This window comes from Mesocricetus auratus, unplaced genomic scaffold, assembly GCF_017639785.1.
Source record: "Mesocricetus auratus isolate SY011 unplaced genomic scaffold, BCM_Maur_2.0 Super-Scaffold_100013, whole genome shotgun sequence".
NCBI classification, from domain to species: Eukaryota; Metazoa; Chordata; class Mammalia; order Rodentia; family Cricetidae; genus Mesocricetus; species Mesocricetus auratus.
Genome location: NW_024429196.1, coordinates 50,403,444 through 50,430,347, shown reverse-complemented (window position 1 = coordinate 50,430,347; position 26,904 = coordinate 50,403,444). Strand labels below are relative to the sequence as shown.

At 40.1% G+C, this 26,904-nt stretch overlaps 1 long non-coding RNA gene across 6 annotated transcripts in view; it reads left to right on the top strand.

Annotated features, from left to right (window-relative positions):
• The window catches only part of LOC110340244, a 395,612-nt gene extending 373,389 nt beyond the window's left edge, over window positions 1-22,223 (top strand). For 4 of the 6 annotated variants that reach the window (XR_005880819.1, XR_005880816.1, XR_005880820.1 and 1 more), the window contains 4 exons: window positions 14,680-14,861; window positions 17,338-17,470; window positions 19,902-20,004; window positions 20,365-22,223. This is a non-coding gene — a long non-coding RNA (uncharacterized LOC110340244). The remainder of the gene's footprint in view (window positions 1-14,679; window positions 14,862-17,337; window positions 17,471-19,901; window positions 20,005-20,364) is intronic. The other 2 variants (XR_005880818.1, XR_005880822.1) reach the window with 2 other exon arrangements.
• The last annotated feature ends 4,681 nt before the right edge of the window (window positions 22,224-26,904 follow it).

The window sequence follows — 26,904 nt, the reverse complement described above, 5'->3', positions numbered from 1 at the left end:
ATGACTTGGGTCATCTCTCCTTGAATATTCCAGCTTACTTTGGGGTCGCGCTTTGTAGATAACTACCTTCAAGGTTTTCCTGTTAACTTTTTCTGTAATTAATTACTGCATCTTAGTACTTTCTTCCTTCTTCATTTGGTTTAATTTGTTCATTCTTTTCACTTTTTATGATAGAATGTTAGGTCATTGATTGTTACGGTATGAATATGAAATAACCCCACAGACTCATGTTTTGCTTGAACACTTGGTCCACAGTGGGTGGTGCTATTTGAGAGAGGTTGTGAACCTTCAGGGGATGGATTTTAGCTACCACATGTACTAACATTAGAAATCCCAGTATACAGTAAATATATATGATACAAAGAAATTAGGAAGAAAATTAATAGTGATTTTACTAACAGCTTCCCATTGCTATTGCTTCTTTTTCATTTCTGATATCATGGTCTTTGAGTGTAAGGAACCTCCATCATGATCTTCTAGACTGCATCTCTGGGGTTAGCTCTTACACTTTTTTTTTAACCTGAAAATGTGTGCCTTTCATCTGTATCCCGAAGGGTATTTTCACTAGGGATAGAATTCTGGCTTGGTACTGTTTACTTCCAACCTCCAAACCCTTCTGTCTCCATTCAAGCCCTTGAATATTGTGTCCCACTGCTTTGTACATGATGGGCAACACACACCTGTTTCCACTACTTATATCTGGTTTTTACCAGTTCAACTGATAAAATTTGAGGCAAATTCTTCAAAGCTGTAGATTGCCGAGCTTCTTAAACCTGTAAATTTATTTTTGGGAAAGTGTTAAGCATTATTGAAAAATTTGTTTCTCTTTCAAGTTTGCTTCTTTTTTTCATAATCTGGTTACATGCTTCAGACCTTTAGAAACTTCTCTGATGTCTGTGAAGCTCATGTATGTCTTTCTTTAGTTTCCACATTGACCACTTTCTTTTACAGCTCAGGTTATGTCTATATATAATTTCCTTCACTGTTTTCACATTGCTTTTGATTTACCCACCGAGTTTTACATTTCGACTATTGTATTTTTGATTTCCAAGAAGTTCCATATAGCTTGTTATCTGGTGAAAGCAATGTTTTTCTTTATTAGTGGAGCAGAGCTGTTTAAAAGTCTTTGATAGCTCAACCATCAGATTGTGTTGTGTTTTTTCCTTTGAAAATTGTTATTTTCCTATATCTTTGTATACTAAGTGGTTTTGGATGGTTTTATTGCTCCCATGAATATTCTGTTGTACGGCATTTCTAGGGTGATCCCCATTGTGCTGTTCTGGAGTATGGTCCTGCCACTTGACTTTAGGCTGCTGGGCTTCACTGTTTGTGACAGGTTTCAATCTCAATTTTTGTCTCTCTGACCTTGCTATCCCAGATGGGCTCTCTTATACATGTGGAAATTTGAGGTTTAGTAGGTGTGTAGAGAAGGCCAGAATTTCTGGTTGATGCAAACCTAGCTCAGGAATCAAACTGAATATATGGGACTCATTCACAGATGTATGGTACCCTCCCATAATTTCCTGAGAGTCTTCCAAAGTTCCTCTTGGTGGTTCCTCTGGGTTTACTTTGTAGTTTTGTTGTTGTTGTTGTTTTGGTTTTACGGGACAGGGTTTCTCTGTATTGTTTTCGAGGCTGTTGGTCCAGCCTGGCCTCGAACTCACAGAGATCCGCCTGCCTCTGCCTCCTGCCTCCTGAGTGCTGGGATTAAAGGCGTGCGCCACCACCGCCTGGCTACTTTGTAGTTTATTAGCATCTCCAAGTACCTCACCACTTTGTGTAAGTAAAAAAAAAATGTGAATGAAAAAATGAAAGGGAGGGGGGCCTGGAGAGATGGCTCAGTGGTTAAGAGGAATGGTTGCTCTTCCAGAGGACCTGAGTTCAATTCCCAGCACCCTCATGGCAGCTCACAACTGTTTGTAACTCCAGCTACAGGGATCCAATGCCTGCACATAGATATACATGCAGGCAAAACACTATTGCACATAAAATAAAAATAAGTAAATAATAAAATATGTTTAGTTAGAAAGAAAGAAGATCCGAAGTAGAAAACTCATTGCTGCACACGCCTCTTTCTTAAGGTTTGATTCTTCTGTGATTTGTCTGTTTCTGTGACATCTCAAGTGTCTTATTCACAGACAACAGACACAGAGACTCCTCATTTTATTCATTTATTTTTATTTTAATATCCCTTATTTATTATTTGACAATTTCGTACTTGCATGCAATATGTCTTGATCACACCCACAGCTCCCCTTTCCCACTCCTCTGAAACCCACAAATACATCCTCCTCAGTCTTATGTCATCTCCTTTAAAAATTAGTGTAACACATTAGTTATTTAATTAAGTAAGCAGTTGGTACTGCTTGCGGGAATATTGAATGATCTTCTCTCATCTTGTACTGTCTTATATAAATAACTGAAATGGAGGTTTGTGAGTGCAACAGCCATGCCATGTCTGGGAGACAGCATTTTATAGTTCTTTCCATTTACTACTCTTTGACATTCTTTCCAACACCCTGTCTCTTGGTGTTCCTAGAGCTGCAGGGAGGGGCTTGAGAACAGCACTAATCTATATGTATAAAAATATTTAGAGGGCAGATTATCAACATCCATCTAGTGAAACAACTCTAGTATGTCTGCCTGTAGGGTCTAGAGACATAGACTTTTGGCCAGCTTTGCAGTACCAGACATAAAGTCCCTCCTCTGGAAGAGACTTCAAGTCCAATAAGTAGTAGTTACCCCTATAACCTGTGGGCCACTATTGAACCAATGATACTTCTTGCCAGCATGTTGGTGTTGAAGCATTTGGGGTTCACTGCTGGGTAACACCATAGATTGCTTTCTCCTTGCGTGGCCTACATAACACCATCTGGCTCTGTGAAAACACGCAGAAACCTTTTCCTTAGTGCTTTCAGTTGTAATCATTATGAGGCCTGACCTGCAGGAGGCTTACTCTACCACGATTGAGATGTAACAGTACTGAGCTATAAGCATTTTGCCTACAGGTCAATGTCTACAACCTGGTTTCCAGAATTAACCAGGTCATTGTGACAGGCCAGATTATACAGAGAAGGGTAAAAGTTATTGTAAATCATGTCTGTTTTATGCACACATCGCACACACAGAGTTAAAGACAGTGTCTGCGGTGCTGTTTTACTTAGGATTCACATTCTAAGTATACTTCTTCGCTTTTTCAAAGCCTTGGAATATGCTGCTGTGTCATCCTTCTCCTCCAGATATTGTTTGTTTTTGAAGTTCTGAGGACTGAATCCAGGGCTTTCCTAATATCAGGCAGGCTCTCTTGCTCACTCATCTTGGTCTGCAACCCTGATTTTATGTGAAATACCAGAAGCTGTAGGAAGAGACATTAGGACCTTGCCACTAGCCGTGCCCACTTTGGGCATGACTAGAGGCGCATACGGATGTGGTAATGAAAGGGCGGTGAACTACATTGCTAGCCAGGCCCACTTTGGTAACACTTTGGGCGTGGCTAGAGGTGTACGGAGGTGGTAATAAAAGGCGATACAGGAGAGACGCACACTCTCTTTTCCGCTTCTGGTTCTGTGGCGAAAGCTGCTGACTTACCTTGGTTGCCCGTTTTCTCTTCTAAGTAATTTCTACAATAAACAGTTACCTATACCCTCAACAAATGTGCCATTTATCATTGCAGCAGCAAGAAGCCATCAGAATCAAGCTTTACATTGATGAAATTGATATTGCTGCCATGTTTAACTAGTCCTCAGAGATTGTTTGTGGTGATTTAAATATGTTTTAATTGAAAAAAAACCCACCTAACTTAAAAGCTAGCATTAGTGACAATGTCACTTTTAATTAAGTAAGTATTTGGTCGCTGACTACTTCCTTATGCAGTTGGGTTTATATAACGATAAGACGGGAAACTAAAAGATAAATTACTATGTCTGAGTGACGTGGGTCTTGAAAAGTGTTGTAGTGCTTCTCTTCCTTCAGAATAATCAGGAACTGGTGTTAGCCATGCACTTTGATTTTTCTGCATTTGGGGGGAGGTAATGAACAGTGATTCTCAAGGAAATGAAAAGTAGGGGCAGCACAAGTCATTTGATAGAACAATGAAGTTAAATTGTTCTTTAAGAAATGAAGGATGTATGCTGTGAGATAAAGCCTCAGATTTAGAGTTCCCATAGACTTAAGATACCCTCTGACCCTGAACTAGATTAAGTTGCTTAAATATGGCTTAGATAAGGAGCACATTACAGCTCTGGTGAAAGGATTGCCTCATGGGTACTTTCCAAACACTGATTATTCTTGTTTGACCCTTGAAATTATGGGCACAAAAATAGCAATTTTCTGAAATCATTTTAAAATGTCACACCATTTTGTTACATATTTTATAACACAGTTATGAGTTTAAAGAAAAAACAAAAACCTGATCAATTCTGTAACAGTGGTCTCAGTGTGTTACCTTTTTGGAACCAACATATAATTTGCACTCAGCAAAATGAACAGTTTTAGCTTTCTCATACACATATAGTTTTCAGATGTGAAGCCCGGTTTAAGCTGTAAAACAATATCCATTGTCCTTGAAAGGCATGCTTCGTTCTTTTCCTTTCACAGACCTTCATCTTCTAGAGCCAGCTATGCTCTGATCTGCATGTGAAGAAGCCTGCTCTCAAAGTTCATACATGTGGAATCACTCTGTGTGTTCTTGCTGTAGCATCTTTGGGACTCATGTATGTGTCAGACCTTTTTGCCCCATCACAGGGGAGTGAGTGCTCAGTTGAGTCAATAGGCCTCAGTGTCACTGTGTGTGCTTTTATTACTGGGCATTCATTTTGAGGTTATTATGGGGAAATTTTACTAACAGCTGTTGGACATCAATCTTTTGGTGGAGGAATTTCTTATTTTTCATATTGGGTAAATTAATTGTAAATTGTATCACTAACTCATCAAATCTATTTCTGTTTCATGAACACGTTTGAAAATATTTTGCCCTTCAAAAAGTGTTCTGGGGCTGGGGAGACGGCTAAACGGATCTCTAAAATGTATTGGCAGTCCAGTTTAGTTGAATTGATAAGTGGAAGGCTCTGTGTAAGACCCTACACTAACCCGAAAAGATGGTGAAGAATGATTGAAGAAGTTACCCGGCACTGACCTCCTGCTGACACAATCACTTGTACACATGTTCATGTACACAGATAAACTTTGTACATAGGCTCTCAACATGCATAAGTTACCACAAGTAATTCTAATGTATTTTTAAATATTAGTTTTCTTTTTGCATAGAGAGAGAGAGAGAGAGAGAGAGAGAGAGAGAGAGAGAGAGAGAGAGAGAGAGAGAATGCCATGTATATATGTATATTCAGGTGCAAGGGTTGGAAGCCCTGGAACTGGAGGTACAGGCTGCTGTGAGCCTGTACCTGGAAACCCAACCCAGACCTCTGCATGAACAGCAAGCACTCTTCACTACTGAGACACCTCTCAAACCCCAGATTCTAATCTTTTTGAGAGATTATTCATCCTTCTTCAAAACGCAGAATCCATGCTCGATTGTCTCACATAAACGGTGAAGAAAAATTTGAAACTTTAGACATATTAAATATATGAAAATGAAAACATATCTCACGGAATAGTTTGAGGTGATCGTTTCAGCCCTCCAGGCCCAGTACCAGGCTCCCAGATCCTTTCTTCTGTCTATTCACATTGGGGTTTCACATGCCAACCCTCCTATGAACTGATCACTTTAAAGAGAAATGCCTTCCTCTTCCCAGCACTCAGCACCATGCTTAGGCCACTGCATACAGATTGTAAGTTGGAGACACTGAGTAGCTGCCTTTTGTCTTAGATATGTGCTTGCTTTGTGAAAGACTTTTTGTTGTTGTTATTTCTCTGCTGTGAAAATAAAACACATGCTTTGCTTTACCTAAAAAAATTGCAGGTCCCTTTATGTCATAAAGCTTTTTGTTTAATGCATGAGCTGGCTTATCCCAATTTCCTGTTTATATAGAATACGATTGTGATGAAAACGCACATTGCCAGAAACTTACAAAGGATTTTTGTTTTATTAGTTTAATAACGTTGTTAAAATTCACTGACATGTCATTGAGAAAAATAACTTCAAGTGAAGACAATACCCACATGCTCATGCATTCTCTCTTAACTCATCTTCTGTGAGTAGATCGTACATGCTCAGTGCATGGAAGACAAATACCATTTATTTTTATTGGTGGCAAAAGAGACGATATCTGTTTTATACAATTAAAAGGCTTTGGAATTGTGGATAATTTTCATTACTCCTGGGATTTCTATGTTGAACTGAAGGTCATTATTCTAATCATCTCAGACTGTCTTTTCCCCCCTAATAGATCTTTGCAAAGCCCATCTGTCTGCAGCTTGTGGTATAACCTTTCTTGATAGGGGCAGGGTGGCAGATGGACAGCAGATGGGAGTTTTGCCCTGTTTTGTGGTTCAGAGCTTGGCCCAGGCATGGGCTGTCAGGGACTGTCAGTTTGTCCTCTCAGCTTGTGGGCTTCATCACTGCATTTGGCATCCAATTCGCCAGTCTGAATTAATGCAGAGCCAGGCCAGCTATTGGTCATTGGGAGTAGTAAATGGTGATGACTGTCCATTATGCACAGGCACCTAGGGAGTCTATATAATAACCTGGTGAGAAATGTTCTTGCCACTTCATTGTACACTAGATCTTCAGGACCTCAGAGTCAGCTCCTTGCCAACATCATAGCTGTGTAATTAGGGAAATACCAAGCTCATACGGGTACTTTCCTCTTCCTCAAGTGCAGCTCACTTTCTCCAGAGTCTTTGTACATGAAATCACATGGGAAAGCAAAGTAGATATGTGGACAGTCAGTGTTGTGGTGTGTATTTTTGTTTTAAGTTTTGGAACATTTTTATGTTCTGGAGTTCATAAATACGTTGCACAATTAAATGGACTATTGGTAACATCCTGGCTACAGTAAATGTGGTTGCTATGTGGTCACAGCATTAGAGGGCAGTTCGTAGATTATTAGTATTTCTTGAAGGGGAAAGAATATCTTTCAAAACTGCATGGCTTTTCAAATTTATTCATTTCATATGTGTGCTTCAATTTTCTGCTTGGCAGGTGACACTTCATTTTAGATAGATCCAGATTGGAGTAAACAGATGAGGCTGGGTGAATCCCCGTAATGGAGGGTAAGCGCTGCCAGTGACCGTGAATAAAAGGCAATCGGGTCAGATTTGAAGCTGAGATTTGGTTGTTTTTGTTTGTTCACTCTCACTCTGGATTTGGTGGATTTGTATTTGTTACTCAGTGGTGCTCAGTCTCAGTTTTGACTAAGAACTAAGGAGAGTTCATGTATGCAATGTGTAAGTGCAGATGTCTAAATGAATTTCTTAAGAAGGTCAAATCACTGCAGTGCCAGTGCCACCACAGACTTACCATGCCATTGAATTAAACTGAAATACTGTGTTCTGATATCCAATAGTATTTACTACATGTTTCAACATGTAGATTTTCTTAAGGTCTCAGGGTCAGGTTGCTTTTTAAAATGTGTGATTAATTGGAATTCTCTAAATGATGCAAATAGCACTGGGTTACTGTACTCAGTTATTATTTGCATTTCATTGCAGGGATACCTTTAACATATATTTTAAAGACCTTTGAAGTCTATAGACTACAAAAGCATCCTCAAAAATAGCTTACTTAGCCGGGCGATGGTGGCACACTCCTTTAATCCCAGCACTTGGGAGGCAGAGGCAGGCGGATCTCTGTGAGTTTGAGGCCAGCCTGGTCTACAAGAGCTAGTTTCAAGACAGCCTCTAAAGCCACAGAGAAACCCTGTCTCGAAAAACCAAAAAAAAAAAAATAGCTTACTTAAACTCCAAGTAATTCCTAAACCATCAAGTGGATTTCCACCTATCCCATGCTTCACCAGATCACTGTTTATCTGTTTCAGTTTTCTACCATAAGTTAAAAGATATAAAATTTTAATTGTGCTTGTATCCACAGATGAGATAATGTGTGTTCATTTGTCTTACTGTATTTGTTACTGTTCACTTGTTTTCTGGCTTAGAAATTTGACATGTGGCCAAAGCACCACCCCTTCCCTTGTTTTCTTCTTCTTCTTCTTCTTCTTCTTCTTCTTCTTCTTCTTCTTCTTCTTCTTCTTCTTCTTCTTCTTCTTCTTCTTCTTCTTCTTCTTCTTCTTCTTCTTCTTCTTTTTTGATTTAGGTTAGAAACAATCTTGTTTCACATGTCAATCCCAGCTCCCTCCCTTCCTCCCCCTCCCTCCCCACCAGGTTCTCCAGTCCCCCACCCAATCTCCAGTCCGATCCCCAAGAAGGGTGAGGCCCTCCATGGTGGATCTCCAATAACTGTCATTTCATCCAGGGCAGGGCCTAGGCCCTCCCCCAAGATTCCCAGCTGAGAGAGCCTCCCATATTGTGGCATGGGCACTCCAAGTCTATTTGTACGCCAGGGAGTATTTTACCTGTGGCTTCCTTGAAATCAACTTGTCTATTCCTTCTTTCAAAGGAATCTTAGAAACAGGAAGGGTCTTGTAAGTGATGTGTGCAAGTTGGCTACTGAGCCCCAGCCCAGTAGCTGTAAATGTAATTTAACATGGGTTCTGCTAACATGATTTCTACTCTAGATGTGACCAGGATCTAGTCCAGTATAAACCGTGATGGCTTGAACTGCAGAGTCTTGAAGCTGTCTCCCTGTGACTGCTGGAGCTCTTGGGTCCCAGGAAACTAACCCCCATTAGCCCTGGGGTGAAAGGATGCCATGAACTTGAGGTGTGAATTGTGCCTGTGACCTACCAGTAAGAAAGAAGCTCTGGTTTGCCCTGTGATGGTTTCTTAGTTCAGTCTAGTTCTTTCTTTTGGAGATCACTCTTTAAAGAAAGATTAGAAGCGATGGGCTTTTCTATAGAAAATATGGATGATCTTGCATTGAACATTCCCCATAAACAGTTAATGTTGTGGGTTTAATCATCACTGGGATTATGGCCTGCTTTATGGATTATAAAGCACTTTATCCATGTTTTAGCTCTTAGGGTTTTTAGAATTCCTCATTAGTGAAGTGGTGAAGACATGTAAGTCACTGAGGAAATAAATCAAAGCTCAACACACAGGGCTCTCAACCACTGCCTTTCATTCATTGTAGTTACTACTGCTTCCACAAAGGCAAACTGGGAACTTCAAGAAGTTTACATTATTTATTCATTATTTTATTTTTTGGTGGTTGTTGGTGTTGTGGTAATAGAATTGTGTGTGTGTGTGTGTGTGTGTGTGTGTTTGCGTTCTCACATGCTTGGAGGGCCGAAGGTAATTCTCTGGAATCACTTGCCACCTTGTAGAATCTGTGAATGGAACTAGATCTTTAGGCCCACAGGGCTTCTGCCCGCTGTGCCATCTCACCAGCTGAGAGAGCTTATGTTCTAACAGACAATGCAGATAAGGAGTAAATATAGGAACACATTAAGCCTGAATGGGTATTCTAAAGCCTACAGCACAATCTTGTCAAGGGTCTTTTTATGTAGGATGCTCAGGAAAAGCCTCTAATATGCAAGCATATGAATGTATTTTCACATTTAGCTTTATTTATGTGTGTATGCATATGTATATGGGTGAACATGTGTTTACTTGCAATCAAGAGGTCAACTTTGACTGTCTTCCTTAATTGCTCTTCTGTTGTGAAGTAATCTTTTTATACACTGTGAAGAAGTTTCACTCTAGTTGGTTCAATAAAATGCTAGGCAGGATTTCCAGGCACAGAAGATTCTGGGAAGAAGGGTGGAGTCATGAGAAGACACAGAGGAAGCATGACATGTAGGAGATGAGGTAGCAAGTCATGTGCCATGTGGCAGCACACAAATTAATAGAATTGGGTTAATTTAAGTTATAAGTGCTAATTAGAAACAAGCTTAATATATAGTCTGAGCTTTCATAATTAATATGAAGTCTCTGTGTCATTTTTGTGAGCTGACAGTTCAAAAAGTCGAGTCTGACTACACTTTCCACTGTAATTTTTGAGGCAAAGTCTCTCGTTGATCCTGGAACTTGGTGATTAGGCTAGACTGGTGGCCAGCAAACTTAAAGGCTCCCATCTCTGCTTGCTAGCACTGGGATTATGGGTGAGCCCTGTACTCAGTTTTCATGTGGGTGCTAGGGATTCAAACTCAGGTCCTCATTCTTGAGTAGTAAACACTTTTCTGACTGAATCTTCTTCCACGGCCCAATAGATAGAATACTTTCTTACCAAACCTTCAGGCCTGTTAGTTTTGCACACGGCCCCCTTTCCCGAACAACAGTGTTCCCATTCTTTCTGGAATATTAGAACAAAGGATTCTTTTTTCTTCCTTTTAGTGTTTTGCTCAGTTTCAGTGATTTTACTTTTTCTTATGTTTGGATCAACTAATAAAGTTTGTTTGCTCATTCTCCTGTGGATAGACTCAAGGACTTTTAGTGTTCTCATCATCAATAAAGCTATTAGGAACAGATTTGCACCAGAATTTTTTAAAACCCAAATTAGTTTTTGAAACAGTATCTCAATGGCTTAGAGTTGACTGTAGACTGGTCTGTTTTTGAACTTACAGCAGTCCACCTGGCTCTGTCCCCTCAGTGTCAGAATTACAGGCATGTGTTGTCTGTGTATGAGAATATAAATATATAGGGTGTGAATCCCAAAGAGTAAGTGGTTAACTTTGAAAGGAACTTCTATTCGAGTTTCCTAGAGCTTGTGACATTCTTTCCACCCACCAGCAGTGTAGAAGTCCTGTTTTGTTTTTTATTCTCAACTTCTGGTGTCAGCGCTTTATTAAGTTTTGGCCATTTGCATGGGTGCCATAACAAGTATCCCGTGGTCCTGCACTGACTCATGATGACAAACTGTGCCATGTGTTATTGACCATTCATCTTGATTCCTTTGAGAGGAAGCCCACTCAATTTTTAATTGAATCATTTGTTCTTTCACTGTTGAGTTGTAGGAGCTAAATAGCAGCCACATGTTAGAAACATATATTTCAAACATTTTTCTAGATTATAGCTGCATTTATTCGTTTTTCTAATCCTGTCTCAAAAATCCAAAGTTCTAATTTTAATATTCATTTTTTACCATTTTACTTTTATTGTCAATATTTTTGTATGTTTTTGTTATTCATTTTTTGATATCATTAAGATTTTTTCAGTGTTTTTCTCTAGAAGGCTTGTAATCTTATTTTTATATTTAGATTGATATCTTGAATACATTTATATATACCCAGAATGGCTCATTGTTCCCCTATATAAGTAGATAATCATTTCAGCATCACTAATTGAAGACACATCCTTCATCCATTGAAATCCTTTGGAACTTGATTGAAAAGTCAGGTTGTTTTTGTTGTTGAGTTTTTTGCCTCTTATTTGTTTTATTTTTGTTGTTTTGTTTTGGTTTGAGTTTGGTTTCTATTTTGGATGTAGAAAGCTAAAAAATATAAATTTTTTCCTTACAACAATTAAATGGGTTCCAGGGGATCTAGAGAGATGGTCCAGTGTTTAATAATACTGTCTGCTCTTCCAGAAGACCTGGATTGGATTCCCAGAACCCATAGGGCAGCATACAACTCCAGTTTCAGGGAACCTAATGCTTTCTTGTAACCACCAAAGGTCACTGATTTCATGTGATGCACACAAATACAATCACACAAAACACTCATATATACAAAGGTTTTTAAAAAATTTTTTAAATGAAATGGTAGAAAATTTTGGGAGTATATGACTTCTAGAGCCCATGAGAGAGCAGAGGCTTCCAAGAAGGATCCAGATGCCTATATCACAGGTAGACAATGTAAGCAAAGGCTGCTGCTTCTAGACTAATGATGGACCTGTCCTACCCTAGCAGGATTGCATGCACTCTACTAAGGAGGCCTCCACCAGGATGTTTACTAAACTGATAAAGGCCAAGCAAGGATAGGCAAGAGAAAGCAGGAGAAAAACCCCATAATGCAGACAAAAGTGAGTTGGCTTCACTTAGCTCATGCAGGATGTGCATTCAAAAGAGACACCTGTACATCAGTGTTTGCTGCTGCAATGCTTACAATAGCAGGGAAATCAAATGGGCCTAGGTGTTCATCGATAGATTAATGGGTAAAGAAAACATGGTATGTGTACACAATGGGATTTTTTCATACATAAAGAAAAACAAAACAAGACTTGCAGAGATGAATGTAACGGAAGATCATTGGGTGAAGTGAAATAGGTCAGACTCAGAAACACAAATACTAACATTTTCACTCATGTGCTCTGCATGTGTGTGTGGGGGGGGTAAGATAGAGAGGGAGTGAGGGAAAGAGAGAGAGGGAGAGAGAGAGAAGGAGAGAGAGAGAATGTTGAGAAGGAGCAATCTTACTGGGCAATAGTGGTGCACACCTTTAATCCCAGCACTTGGTAGGCAGAGGCAGGTGGATTTCTGTGAGTTTGAGGCCATCCTGATCTATGGAGTGAGTTCCAGGACACCTAAGCCTATACAGAGAAACCATGTCTTTGAAAAAAAAAACAAACAAACAAACAAAAAAAAGGATCAATATTAAGCAAGGAGACTAGAAAGGGTGATGGAATGTGCCCATCATAAAAGCAGAAAGGGAGAAGGGGACCATCAAGAGAGTGGAGGGATGAGATGAAAGAAAACCAAATGGGGTGACAGAAACACAGGAATACTATAACAATTTCTAGTGTTTTGTCTACTGACTTAAAAATCAGTTTTTTCAAAACAGTAAGGGGAAACTAGTGTTGTGCTCAGGCAAGAAAATTGTGAGTTCAGGGTCGGTGTGGGCATCCTAGCGAGATCTATGTCAAAACAGTCTTTTTCTGTGTGCATACAGAGAAAGGGAGCATAGTCCTTTCTCTGTCATCTTCTTGTCCTATGGGTAGAAGCCTGAACTACATGAAGAAGAACAAGAAACTTTTTTTTCTCGGGGCAAGATACAAAAAATTCCTCTTCCATAGATACGGGGTGGGAATAAATCTTGGGCCAAGCTGTATAGATGGAGATAAAGCAGGATGCACAGCAAGGTCCAATTTCCAAAGCCTAAAACTCAGCCTGTGCCTAATTAATCAACATAGCAGAGAATTCTGTCCCCAAATCCATTACTAAGGAAACAAGTGACCAACACTAGAATGATTCCCAGTTTTCAGAATGGAGACTAAGAGACATGAAATGAGTGGCCCAGAGTCTCACAGCCAGGAAATGTGAAAACTGAGTTTTGAGCCCAGATAGCCTGTTTCCAGAATCCTCCTAACCTTGTACATCACTCCAGGGACAGGGGAGTGGGGATGTTGAAAGGTTTGAGGCAAATCGGAAGGGCAGGCTCATCTGATATTGGTGGAAACGCCGATGGGAATGTGTGGGTTTAGAAAAAAGATCAAGCAGTCGAGATCACATTTAACAGAGTTGTTCAACCAGGTCAGCCATGAAAGATGTTCACTGGATTTAGAAAATTATCCGTGTCTTTAGCAGTATGCAGTTCCATTAGAATTGTAAGATTGGAGCCTCTAACTGTTGGATGCAGGGATTCAGAAATGAATGTAAAGAGGATGCATCAGCTAAAAAAAAATGCTTTCTCTCAAATGTTTGAATACAAAGAGAACTGGTGCATCCTGTAGGGAATGCCCATGAAGTTAAGAATGTATATGTGTATGCATTTGCATGCAATGTGTGTGTGTGTTCCTGTGTATTTGTTCAAGTGACTATATGCATGTCTATGTGTGTTAGCATGTGTCTTGAGTCAAAGGTTGATGCCAGGTGTCTTCCTTGATGACACTCCACCTGTTTTTGGGACAGGGTTTCTCACTGTATCTGGAGCTTACTCATTCAGCCTTCCTGGCTACACACTGAGTCTTGGGCATCTGCATATCTGTGCTTCCCTAGTGCTGAGATGACGGATGGGTGTGACACTGATGCCTGGCTTTGTTTCTTTTATTTATTTTAAATCGTCTGGTTGTTTTACTTTTGATTATGTGTATGTGTATGTCTGGTGAGGTATATACATGAACACAGGGGTGCCCATAGAGGCCAGAGATGATAGATCCCCTGGAGCTGGAATTACAGGCACTGTGACTAGGCTGACTTGGTATAAGTCCTCTACACAAGGGTACATGCTTTTAACCATTGGCTTTTAACATGGATGCTGTCAATCTGAACCTAGATCCTCATGCTTGTACAGCAAGAAGTTTACAATCCTATGAGTCCCAGGGGTGTGTTTTAAGGATAAAATTAGTTTGAGTTTGTTTTTAAGACACGATGAACCCAGTAGAATAAGAAAAGTTTGTCATTATTAGAGAAAAACAAATAAAGATGATGGCCTAAGGAAGCTTGTCAGTGTATCTCCTCTGTGCTTTATGGAAGTTTCCTGAAAGTACAATACTTGTGTCTTATTAGTTGCTTCTGGTACTTTAAGAAATACCCAACTTACTCATTTTTTAGTGTGTTCCATATGTGGGATAAAACATGCTATGTTTACAGATGCATCTATTAATCTCACATTCAGAGTGCGGATTTTTTGTGGCTATGCCAGCTAAGAAAAAGTTGCTTCATGTTTGCTGATGTGTGTTGATATACAAGTGTCAGAATATAGCTGCTTGGTAGTGCTGCAAGAAACAACTGTCACTCTAATGTGAAACCTGTAACATACACAACTCAATCAGCCCATCTTTACTCCACAGAACAATGGCTTGAAAAAGAGAAGAAAAATGAAGTTGAAACTCCATCCAGAAGGAGACTTCTGGCTTCCTCCTGACATCTCTAGAACCATTACATGATCTGATAAAAAGCTAGGACTATGTGAATGTCAGTGCCTGTATCAACATTGCATAGGTAGTAGAGGCTTCCAGACAGCCAACATGTGGTAAGAATATACTTAATAATGTATGCATTTATCTAAGTTTATCACTAGCACATTAGTATGTGTGTGTGTGTGTGTGTGGTGTGTGTGTGTGTGTGAGAGAGAGAGAGCACACACACACCCATGGAGTCCAGAAGATGTCATATATCCCAGAGCTGAAGTTACAGGTAGTTGTGATCTAACTGATGTTGGGACTGGGAGCTTAAGCCCTTTGGAAGAACAGTAAGCACTCTTAACCTCTAAGCCATCTCTCTAGTCTTTCTCTAGTGAAAGTCAATGAAGCATCCTGTTCTTCCTTAAACTTCAGCATCGCTGAGGATGAGATTATCTGCATAGGCCCACTTCGATACTATCCACCTTATGCCAGATATCCACCATCTTTACTGACAGGACTATAATAGACACTTACATTTTTATACTGCATTTTTGTGTTTCTCTGTGAGCGTGCCATGGTGTATGTGGCCAGGACAGAGGATACATTTTAGGGGTTCCTTTTCTCCTTCCACCATGTGGGTCCTGGAGATCAAACCCAGGTCATTAGACTTGGTGTCAAGCACGTATATGGGCTGAGCCACTTTTGGCAGTATGTTATTTTTTGGCATGTGTTGGTTTTAACTCCAAACAGATGAGTTGGATGTGTTTACACCTATATGTCAATACTAATACATACTAGAAAAGTGAAGGTTTCATTTGGAAATTGAATTGTCATTTGGAACTGTGGGTTGGCTGTCACATTGGGTCACATGAAAGAACTTGGCTATGTTCACTGGCCATACTTGGCCTCATTTTTGCCATGTGTTTGCCAGATGCAGAAGCTAGTTCATTGCCAGAGGGCACAAAAACATGGAGGAAATGCTTGGAACGTGTGCCATGGAACACACATGTCTTTCTTTTCCCTGATATTTTGCATAGAGAAGTTTGCTTAAGTGTCAGGATATGAATGGGAGAATGGAGCCTCCTTTGCCCTCTTTTAGGCACAGATGGGGTGTGAGTGTGGGTCCATAAACACGTTTGTGTTCTTGTATATGCATTTGTACTTGTGTGTGGACTTGTGAAGGACAGAGTTCACCAAGAGCTCTCTTTTGGTTGTTTTTGCTATGTGTTTTTGAGATGAGGTCTCTCTGAACCTACAGCTCATCAACTCAGCTAGGCTGACTGACCAGAAGGCTCCAGAGATACTCCTTTCTCCATCCCTCCTTTTCCCCAGTTCTGGAATTACAGACACGCACTGTTGGAACTAGGCTTTTATGTAGGTGTGGGGGCTCTGAACTCAGATTCTCATGTTTGTACCATAGGCACTTTGAGCCATCTTCCAAGTATCACAGAATGTTATAGACTGCTTCCTTTAAGCACATTGGAGAACATTGCTGCGAACAAAGGAAGATTACAAATATGATCTCTACTGTGAGAAACAGTTGTGAGTGTGAACGGCTGAATAAACGAGTCGGATAACACAGTCTTTGTTGAGGGCTTCTTAATTTCCTGGGGAAGTTATCATTTAAAATGTGGAAGCATAAAACTGTCTGTATTTGTATCAAGATAGACTCATATGTAAAAGGTTCCAGAATTTTTGACAAATCAATCACACAGTTAAAGGTCACATATTTATAGCTGATCCAAACCCCAAGATGAATTGAGATGTCAAAATCTTGAGCATATTGGATGTTTACACATGAATAAGCAAGATGGCAGACATTGTTTTCAAGCAGACTTTTTTCTTGCATTTGCATGTTTTTGGTTCAGCTTGCAATTTCCATATAACATTTTTTTCATGTTTACATTAGCATGTAATTAGCATATATATAATTCCATGGTGGGTTATATAAATGCCTATGCTCCCCAAGAGGAAAAATGTCTGTGGGTTTTTATTTCCTTTACTAAAATATTCCTAAACTATGTTGGTATTAGGGGAATAATTGTATTTTTCTTTTTAATTAGAATTAATAGTTTAAGTGATGCAGCAGCCTATGAAGTTCGACTTTTAAATGAAAGAACTTCGTGTTTCAGGAAATGTATTTAGTTTCAGGATTTGTAGGGACAGAGATGAAATATTAATGTTAATTTCTGCTTTACTGCATTTGGTACTCGAAGTACTGCAGTTACTCTTTAGCTAGAGAGTCTTGTATTTGGGGAAAACATTTTAACGAAGTTTGCCAATTTTATTTTTTAATACTCTGTGTATATGACAGAGAAAGTGTGTGTGTTCAAAGGCCTATAGAACACATATGCCATAATTGCAATTCATTTTGATTATCTCATTCCAGTGGATCATTAATGCTAATTCATTAATACTGGAATAATGAGCACATGATTTCTTTAATAACTGCTGTGGGATGCAAACTAGGACCAACAACTCTGACTGCTTCAGAGTTTGTAGTGCATGGCCTGGTAGACAAATGAAACAGTGGGGACACTTGAAAAAGATATGGAAAAGGTTGGCTCTCATGACTTCTGTAACATTGTGTACTTTCTTTTTCAGTTGGCTATTGTCGTGGGGTTTGTCCTGATACTATGTCCTTAATATCTCTATGTATGCAATCAAACTTCTACCTAGACAATCCTAGTAACAGTTGAATCATGAAAAAGTGACTTGGGCACCTTAAACATCCAAGGTATTTAGAATTTTACACTGGGTTTGCCTAGATATAATTATATTTGTCTGCCTTACCACTGTACTGTGATTTAATTAAAATGGAGACATTTCTCCATTTGAGATCCAATTCCTGACACAGTATTTGTTGTAACAAAACATTGGAAGTATTCAATAAATGTTAGTTGAACAAAGGAAGCATTGAATGAGAGACTGTAATGCTGGGGATTTCTCTTGCTTCATCTGTGTGTGTGTGTGTGTGTGTGTGTGTGTGTGTGTGTCTGCACATAAGCTTAGGAAAGGACAGTAATTCACAGACTTTGCCAGGGAACTTGTGAGAAGAGTTCTGAGGCAACAATGCAAATTGTTGAGTTTTAATTTTGTTGTTACCTCCATGGTGTTGTACCTCACTATGAAAAAATAATTTATCAACCTAGAGCCTGTCCTTTTTTCATGTTCAAAATTAATCAATCTGTCACATATAATTGCTATTACCCAGAGCAGTGGCTCACAACCCATAGGTTGTAATCCCTTCGACAAACCCCTATCCCCAAAACATCTACATTATGGTTCATAACAGCAGCAACATTACAGTTATAAAGCAACGAAAATAATTTTATGGTTGGCAGTCATCACAACATGAGGACCTGTATGTACTCAAGGATCTCAGCATTAGAAAGGTTGAGGGCCAGTGCTCCAGGGTGATATTTCCTCTATTCTAGGAGCTCTTGAAACCTGTACTCCTGCAATGTTTATCCAATGCAACAAAGATTGATTTAAAATATTTCATAATGCTTTTAAACTTTTTTCCTACAAATTTTGCTGTTTACAGCTGCACTCTTGGGGCTGAATGCCCCAGCCTCTATTGCTTAAAGAGTAGGGTTAAGTACAGTCTAGATGCTAGAATGAATGTGCTCTTGAACTTGGCTGAGAAGTCCTTTTAAAGGATTTTAAGATGGCTCAGGTGTAATGATCTCTTGCTGCTCTTTCAAAAGACCTGGCAGGTTCCCAGCACCCACATCAAGTGGCTCACAATCACCTCCTCCAGGGTGTCTTCTGTCCTTCGTGGGCATTACACACTACAAGTACACTCCCCCACACACACTTAAAGGCTTTGTGGCACCATGCACTACAAGCACACACACGCACACACATACACACACACACACCTAAATAAGCACCTCTGAAAATGCGATCTTTGGAGCCTGGAGAGGTGCCTTAGCAGTTAAAAGTACTTGCTGCTCTTCCAATGGACCCAGATTCAATCCCCAGCACTCACATGGCAGCTTACAGCCATCTGTAGCTACAGTTCCATGGGATATAACACCGTACACATAAAGCAAACAGACAAACTAGAGAAGAAAACTTTTAACATGTGGACCTTTGGAACACTTTCCAGATCTAGATTAGGGCGAAGGTTGAGGCAGAAGACCTAAGCAGAGGAAGCTGTCCCTTCTTTCCGCTATGGACCTTTGCAGAAATACTTCTAATGTTTCTCAAATGCACATTGATACAGACCATAGAAGTCAAAAGGGGACTACTAAGAAAAGCCACTCTCTGAGTAGATGGTATGGCTGTAGGCATGGTGCTTTTGTGGAACTCCTTTTAAGTTTTGTGGAACAGCTGTATCTCTTACTCTTTTGCCCACACTCGGGGCTCTTTTCCTCCTGTTGGGTTGCCTTGTCCAGCACTGATATGAGGGCTTTTGTCTTGTTTATCATATCTTGTTTTGTCATTTTGCCTACTCCTTTCTGAAAGGAAACAGGCGGGGGGGGTGGATCTGGGAGATAGGGGTGATGGGGAAGCTGGGAGGAGTGGAGAGAGGGGAAACTGTACCTGGGAAGTATTCTAGGATAGAAGAATCTTTTTGTTTGATTGGTTCATCAGTTTTTGTTTTTGTTTTGTTTTTTTTTTTGAGACATGATTTCTTTGTGTAGCCTTGGTTGTCCTAGTTCTGTCAACCAGACTAGCCTCAAACTCACAGAGATCTGCCTTCCTCTATCTCTCAAGTGCTGGGATTAAAGGCATGTGCGACCACCTCCATGGGCAGAAAAATCTATTTTTAATAAGAAAAGAGTTGTTTCATGTCTCAGAATCAACCCAGATGTTTTGTTGGTGTGAGAGAGTGTCAGATGAGTGTGTAAGAAGATCTGTACATACTGAATGTAGGGCATCAGTAGCAAAAGCAAGGGGAATCTGAGGCAGAGACTACAGGGTGCCATTCTCAAACTGAGGTCTATGTGTTCAAAAGACCTGAGGGGAGGAGCGTAGTCTGCTGAGGGTACAGGCAGCTGCAGCTTTGCTGTACCTCTGCTGAGCTGGCCATTGCAGACACAGATACAGTGAAGGCACAGGCCACTGCCACAGGCATGGTGAGCTGTGACCTACTCCAAGTGTGCCTGCTCACCCAGGATGGGCAGTGATGGTAACAGATGCTTCTCTCTTCATCACAGTGCTGCTTGCACTTCCTCTTGAGATGGTGCCAGGAGAACATCAAAGCACAGGAGCAGAGAGATCATGGCCTCCAAACAAACATGTACCTACAATTGACTTCAGGTTTGCTATTATCTGTTGCACCTGAGTTGGAAGAAACAAGCATACAACTTTTTAGTTTCATTTTATATTTTTAGCACCATGTGAGAATGAAGAGTTTTGAGCAACATGAAGTCAATTATGTAATGGGAAAGAAACAATTAAAAAATACTTCTTGCACATCTGTGTTATAATGAGGACATTTCAAATCATCACACTAGTCTGGCTTCCTGTTTGTTTATAACTTACATATGTATAGTGTTCTCATTTATAATTTATGTATTTGTAATGTTTTATGGTGCACTCACACTGTTTACTGCTCTCTCCTCTCTCCTTACTGTAACACAGCAAAGTAATATCAACACTGTTATGTTTATGTTTCAGGTGACAAACTGGCATCCCTGTCCAAGAGCAGGTAGCTGAGGGGAAAAAGAAGAAAGAACAGCACAGAGTTGCAGTCTTCCTCCCATGCTCAGGAATTGCCACCAGCGCCATGACATCGGGCCTCCTCTTGTTTGCTTCTGGAAACCATATGTGTACTCTTTTTGTAACGGTTTGGCTATGGTTGTTAGCTCCTCTTGAACATTGTTTTTAGATCTTAAAAAAATGTTGCTTCAAGTGTTATCAAGATGCATTTAAAATAAAAATACCCTCCTCACATTTAGTATGAAGTTGATTCTTGCAATTTCTTTAGTCAAAACTCTTTTTATTGATCGATTTTACTCTGATGAATTCATATAGTGTGTTTTGGTTATTCTCACCTCCCCCCCCAACTCTCTTATCTCCTTTCCAGCCCTGTTACCCTTCCTCCTCATCCCTACGGGTCCATTTCACACATTCATGTCTCTCTGTTTTATGAACCATTGATTTTAACCAGGGCCATCAGTGTTACCGTGGGTTTGGAATTATCCACTGGAGCTTGGTTGGCTCAAAGTAAAGATAATGATTTTCCCTTCCCCCAAATCCACCATAGCCCCATAAGGCCCCTCCCCAATCCATGACTGACTGTTGGAAAGCCTAATCTTGTACAAGTCAGTGCAGGCCCCCTCAGCTGCTGTTAGATCATGTCCTGGAAGTAGCAGCATTTTGCAGACTTTGTCCCTGTCCATTTCCACTTCTACTATGTTCCCCGAGCCTCAGATGGGGTAGTGTAAATGTTCTGTCAACCTGTCCAGTCTGTAGTATATGAATTTACTTAGATGAAACAAAGATAGTAATCAATGGGAAACCTATTCTAAGCCCTGCACATGCTACAAAAAATACAGAGAATAACAAAAATTAACCAGTACTGTATAAACTCAAGGTCATTGTTCTGTGTCGGTGTTAGTAGTGTATCTGTTCCCAAGGTTTTGTATCACTGTTAAGTTAGACATGATCCACTCTTATTTGCTGTACAGTGAATCACATTGCCAACAAAATTGAAAAAATAAAACAGGATATAAAGAATATAAAGGGGGTGTACTCTGTAAGACAGTTGCAAACCACTTATGGGAATCAGTGCATGGCAAAACAATAGAGACCATCTAATCTCTGCTCATTCATATTTAATGTGGCAGAGGTTATGGCTTATAGTTTTGACCTAGAATCCTTGAGAGCTGGGGTGTGTGTCTTTGCTGTTTTGTCCTATCCAGTTAAAGAAAATTAGCAATCAATACACGTCTGTAACTGAGGTCTTTGGTAGATGGGTGTTGTTATAATTGGGAAATAGGTGGAATATTATGTGTAGAGGTTTCCCTTTTTGTATGTTTGCATAACTGTGTGTTGCTTTCCATGTGAGCTCTTTATCCACAATATAACATCTAACTGAGTTAACATACTAGGCAGGGTAGAGGGAAGAATTCTGCTAGATTGTCTTAAATAGTATTTTCTGTTGATGTTGTGTTCTGCAACTGACCAGTTGTGAATAACCCAATGTATGTGCTTCTTTGAGTGGTGCATATCAGATAAAGTTTCTCCATTTTGTTTCAGAATCTTGTTTTTTCAATAATGCTTCAGTGGACTATACAGAATCTCCACCAGCCACACAACTTTCTCAGAGTGTTGAAAGTGGTATTGGTATTTTATATGAAATTTATTTTCAAAATCAGACCAGTAGAATACTGCACCTTTGATTCTCAAATTGTTCTGCAGTTCTTTTTATGTTTGTGTGATTGGAGTCTTGGCACTCAGTTCTCCTAGCCTCTATCCACTAATTGTCAACAACAAAAGGGTATACAATGAATAAACCTGTATTTTTGTGTTTCTTCAATGGCCATCTTTTTTCCTGTGTACTTTATATTGGTTATCATTGGACACAGACAAATTTTTTGCCAAATATTAAAATAAATTATATACACTGACCTGTCCCATTAGAAAAATAACTACAGCAATGGTTAAAATGATTTCTTGCAGCACTTGGAAGATGGCTCTACTGGTGTGGTGCCCATGGACATCTACCTGAAAGTGAGGGTCCACAGTGAGTCTTTAACTCCAGTGCTGAATAGGTGGACACATGCAGGACCCTGGAACAATTGGTGGGTCAGACCTGAGGAATCAATAAACTCCAGGTTCAGTAAGAGACCCTGTCTAAAAAAAATAGGTAAAAAGCAATCAAAGAAGACACCTGACATTGAACTCTCTCCTCCATACACATGTGCACACATCTATACATACCTGTATATACAGCACACACACACACACACACACACACACACACACAGGGGTGGGGGGATTACTTCTTGGGGGTATCTGTTATGAGACTGGGATAACATTTTTCCTGATGAGAATTCCAATTGATTAAACAGTTTTTCAAATTGTTGTCCACTAACTCCATATCCTTAGGGTTCACAGCTCATTGTTTTTCTATAGATGATGATGGCATGATACAGACTATATTGAAAAATACCTTTACCAGCATTTAATGATTAAGAAAGTCCCTGTGGTTCACATAAATTAATGTTTCTAGTCAACTTAAGACTGAAGCTGTGTTACCTGACTCATTCCTGGGACAATGAGCTAAGAGACCTCTGAAGATCTTATGAAAGAGAACACAGGACAGACAGCAAGCCATGTATTTGGAGTCAGTGCTTCCTAGGTATTGTGAGGACAACTTTCTTACTCTTCTCATATACTATGCGTTTCACATTTGATTATTTTTGTCCTCTGACTCTTCCATTTCCACTTTGCATTGTTGACATTTTCCCCCTCTATTTTTGATGCCAAATGGATGGTATTAACTAGACCTTAATTAGACGTATCAATATGCTCTGAACTACTTGACTGGAGTAGCCTTTAAATAGTTCTTCATTTGGTTCTAAATGGTAATATTTCCTGATCAAATTTCCTATGCCATTTTTAAAAAGAATTGTAGACACATCAAATTTTGGCAAACTTGTCTTCTCTGATGAGGAAGTGACTGTCCTCTTTTATGTCATTTCCTAGCTCTGAAACCTTGTTTACACCAAGCTCCTTTGTAAAAGATTCTATATAAAGGCTTTTGATATTGGGGAGTCTGTCCCTGACTCATTATTAGTAGACATTGTATGTCTGACTGGCAGTTTTTCCATAAGTGGTAAGGTCAGCCTCATGTAGTATTTCACAACCTTCCACAATCCTTGTGCGTCAGTGAGAATCAAAGAACTCCTTAGAGTGAAAAACAAAAGCTTGGCTTCCAGTAGTCAGATGAGCAATCCCAGCAAGTCAGGGTGACACTGGACTTAGATTCTATGTGGTCAGTGCTCATCTGTGGTTCTTTGTGAGAAATTGTCTTTTGGCATAAATATCCTTCAAATTTTATCTTTACTGTAGGGAATCATTATCTATGATTTGATTTCTCTCCTTGATGGAACATTTGGAAACAAGTTGGGCTCAGTATGATTTAGTAGAGAAGGCAGCTGGTGGCTAGAGAGAAGGCCTATCCAGGCACCCACCAGAAGTCTTATTATTCCATCTCCAAGGTGGAAAGAACTCTCTGCTTCATGGGGTTGAGATAAAAGGTAATGTGTGGAAAACACCACGGTAGAGTATAAACTCCAACGCAGATGAAAAGTGCTCCTGTTCTTTTTTTTTCACATTTAAACTTTTAATAAGTAGAGGCATGGTATTAAAAAGGATAGCAACGCTTTGCAAACATAGTCAAATCTTTAGCATTAAAGTCTAACAAAAGATAATTGTCAAGGGCTATTTAGAGCAGAGTTGCCTGTATTTGAATTAACTATTCAAATAAAATAAACCCCTAGAAATTCCATTTTCCCTTTCCAGAACTTTTTTTTCATTTAAATTAGAAACAAGCTTGCTTCACATGTCAATCCTAGCTCCATCTCCCTCCCTTCCTCCGCTGCCCCCCACCAGCACCCACAACCTCCCACCCAGTTCCCACTCTGCTCCCTAGGGAGGGTGAGGCCCTCCATGGGAAATCTCCAAAGTCTGTCATATCATCCGGGGCAGGGCCTAGGCCCTCCCCCATGTGTCCAGGCTGAGAGAGCATCCCTCAATGTGGAATGGGCTCCCAAAGTCCATTTGTATGCCTGGGATAAATACTGATCTACTAGATTGCCAAGGGCTCTTCACTGACACCCAGATTTAGGGAGTCTGGATCTGTCCCCTTGCTGGCCTCTCAGCCATCAGTCTGGGGTCCATGAGCTCCCCCTTGTTCAGGTCAGCTGTCTCTGTGGGCTTCACCAGACTGGTCTTGACCCCTTTGCTCATCATTCCTTCCTCTCTGCAACTGGGTTCCAGGGAGGTTGAGGGGGAAGAATGGAGAGCAGGATGAGAGACACCATAATAGAGGGAGCCATTATAGGAGAGATCTGGCACTAGTGAGATTTCTAGAGATCTAAAAGGATGACACCAACTGGCAAACTAAGTAATAGTGGAGAGGCTATCTTAAATGCCCCCTCCCCCTATCCCCAATAATGAGATTGATGATTACCTTAAATGCTATCCTAGAGCCTTCATTCAGTGGCTGATGGAAGCAGAGGCAGACACCCACAGCTAAGCACTGTTCTTCAGTTTTTTTAATAAAAGATTTATTTTTATTTTATTTATGTGTATGCGTCTGCATATGCCACTCTGTGTAGGTACCTGTGCTGACCAGAAGAGGGCAGAATGTGATGTGAAATTCCCTGGAGCAGGAGTTACAGTCAGTAGCTAACTACTCAAAACGGATGCTGGGAACCAAATCCGGATTCTCTGGAACTGCTCTTCAGCACTGACCCATTTCTTCTCCCTATTGGCTTCCATTCTTAGAGGCCAGAAGAGTTTGCTTCTGTCATTTGTGAGAATCATCAAGTGGTGGTGGCACTTTTCAGAAGTTGCAGTATTATGACCATATAGGAACAATTGTGACATTTAGTCAATGCGATAGTTTTCACCTTTACTTTGCCTCTGTAAGGATGTCATGCTATATAGAAAATCCTTGGTCCTTGACCATGGACGTAGGAATGGGATAGTATTTGAGTTCTCTGCCACTCCTTCAGAGGATCCTTGCAATTGTGAGTTGCTTTTTCCAGTTGTCCCTGTCACTCATCTGTTTTCATTCTTCCCTTCACTGAGTGGGAACAGCAGTGGGGAATCTCCTTAGACTTCTCACTGGTTTTGATGGACACACACACACACACACACACACACTTTTCTTTATAAAGAGGCAAGTGTCTCAGAAAAAAGAAAGGCAATCTTTATTTTAAAACCTGGGGATGGATACACCAATGTAGAACACTATAAATAAAACCTACTGTTGGAAACAAAATGATTATGAGACTCACATTCACCTTCAGGACAAGAGTGTTTGCCACCAAAATCTCATTTGGTGAAAGTGAAGCAGCACCCTTGGGGATTCCTTGCCAGGTCTTCATCCATCATTCTGAGTCACTTCCAAACCAGTTTAGCTATTAGAACATGACTTTCCGGCCTTTCTTTATGTTACAGGGCCTTCGCCTCAAAAATTCAGCTAGTGAACATTGAACATCGGGAAACTATTATGAGAAAAGATTCCTTTTTGAAAATTGCTGTCATTAAGGTACAGGCCATATGTACTTCAAGGGTGGAAAATATCTGAACAGTGTCTTGTTCATTAAGACAGAGATATTTATATGAGCCGTGATGGTGACAGTGTATCAGAGTCTATATGACATGAAGTGGCAGTGCAGACGCAAATAGATAGCACTGACATCCCAATAGTAATTTTATAAATAACACCTAGTTTCACTCTCCCTTCATCTCTCATCTCCACGTGTATAAGAGGATCCTAGAAAATAAGTTAATGCTTGGCAGGAGTGTTTGGCTATTTATTTGTGGCTAGGACAGTCTTTTGAAGCTTACATTTCCCTGCGTTACGTTTTCATCCACCATCCCATGGGTCTCACAGAGGGAACATGCAAATATGTATTCACTGTCCAACCTGCAGCCCGTGGTGGGAATCCCAAGGTAGCTATGAATGCAGCCCGGTGCATTAGTAGATGACAAGGACATATCTCAATGTCTCCTGAGAGAACCTTGGGGATGCTGCATGTGCAGGAGGACTGCAGACCTCTGGTAGTCCCTGCTTGAGCTCTTCTTCAGACCCTCGTGTTTCAGTTGTTCTTTATTAATACTAATACTTTCTTCTTTCCTTCCAAACACATCATCGCAAATTGTTCCAGAAGGATGATTTCTATGTCTAGCTGCCTATCAAGCATCCCATCTCAATGCCAAAGCATTTGATTGGTGTGTTTAAAGTAATAAAGATGTCAACTGTAGTGTCACCTTGATTGATGCTAATTATGAGTCTCTAATGGTTCCTGTGCTTTGGTCACTGCCTTGGCAGATTGTGATTTTTATGGTTAAAATAGTACCTTGCTGCTCAACAGCTTATTCTTAAATTCTGGTCTATCTTTCTTTAGAGATTCTGTGTTCAGCTGTGTAATCCCAGTAACATACATTATCTTTGTTAAAAGCAAGCTGTGATGT